Consider the following 1,820-nt stretch of genomic DNA (forward strand, 5'->3'; position numbering starts at 1 on the left):
TGAGACGGAGATGGGTAACTTTTAAGTGTCCCCAACCTCCCAACACCCCAATTTCATCCAAAGGGAGTTTGATTTTTGCCTCCCCGCCTTCTTTCCTGTCTCCAGAAGGCCTTTCCCTTCTTTGTAGGTCTCTACCGGCCTTGAGAGTTTGCGATGCAAAAATTTGCAACAGGGTTGAAAGAGCACTGGAGATACTACAGGAAAAGGAGGAGGATTTAGGACATACCAATTGAATTAAATAACTTAGAAATGATCCAGAGGGGCGAGCAAAGTTATAAGGGCTGGAGTAGAGAATCATTCTGTTCAGGGCCTTTTAAGAGAGGTGCATCTTAGCAGTGGCAGAAATATAATGGAAGAGAACAGGAAGGAAGAGAGGATGGTTATAAGGTTGTCTTAAACTGTGTATTTGGATCCTCTTAGGGCTTTTCAAGAAAACAAAGCAAAAGACTTGAACTCTTTTGTGTTTTATTGACTGTTCCATATCTCTGAGTCTAAGCCACACAGGATCAGGTGGTATAAGAGTTTCCATTCTTTTTCACGAGGGAATGAAAAGGTAGTTCAGAAGATGAAAACTTTGTTTAGCTCACAATTTGTGCCAACATTAGTTATGATGAAAATGTAAACCCCCTCATCCCCCCCCAAAAATGGAAACAACCAGCATTCATTAAATCTTGATTTCAGATAATGTTTTCGGTGCTTAAGGCATGTATTATCTTAACAGAGATGGCCCCTCTACTTCCTCAATTGCCCCCCCCCCTTTTTTTTCCTAGGAAAGATGATAATTATGATAGCTATAAGAAGCTACTCTGTTATTCATGCTTTTAGCATAAATACATGACTGTCATTATGCCAATAAACAACCCAAGGCAAATGATAATGAGACCAATGCTGAACTCAATCCAATCTCAAGCAGTGCTTCCTGAGCTGTGAGGCTCCAACGTGTCATTTGTAATTTCAGTATAATGACCAGAATGTTATCCCCAAATTCCCAGTGTCTGATGGGACTGGGGAGATCTCTCCTGACATAGAGGAAGGCAGTGCTATAAAGGAAAAGTAAGGAGTCCAGATCTCCATTTCAAATCACTATCTAGATGAGGTGGAGGGTCCTCTATTTCCCTGAATTAATTATCTGGGAATGAATTCTGTGCATTCATTCACTGGGGAAGAAAAGCTGTTGTGTATTAAAATATACATTAATAAACTGGTCACTTATGAAATTAGAACCTAATCAACTGTCCCTGTCCAGTAAAATTGCAGAGTAAAACTACACATTTTTCAAAGGCAGGATTACATGTCGTTAAGGAGAATGGTTTTCGATTTGCTGCAATCACCAACACAGGCACCAATGAATATGGATCTGGGAGAGTTATTCTACTTGAAGACCGAGAAAATGGATGGATTAATCAGAAGGGAATGATATGAACATCAAAAGATGAGAGAGGCCTTTGGGAAAATGGATGAATCCATTGAATGTTTCCACAAACAGATCCATGATTCTTGTGTTAAAGTTAAATCTGAAGGGATCAGTCCCGTAGCTTGCTTGCATATGATCTGTTCAAAAAGTCATGCTTTAAAAAAAAAAAAATCACATTTTGTTTATTCTTTGTTTATGCTAAGAATTAGTACAGAATGCAATGATATCCCACATCTTTTCAAATATAAAACCATTTATTTTCATACCTCTAAGGTTTAATTTTTTTGTGAGAATATCTGAAATTAAGCCACGTATGTATGTGTATGCCTGTGTTTGCTCTGTCTGACCAATTATTTAGCACCTTTCAGATCTGATAACTGGTTATTGTGGTCATGGTAATGGGAAT

This window comes from Mirounga leonina, unplaced genomic scaffold (assembly GCF_011800145.1).
Source record: "Mirounga leonina isolate KUSES-001 unplaced genomic scaffold, KU_Mleo_1.0 Mir_128, whole genome shotgun sequence".
In the NCBI taxonomy this organism is placed as follows: domain Eukaryota; kingdom Metazoa; phylum Chordata; class Mammalia; order Carnivora; family Phocidae; genus Mirounga; species Mirounga leonina.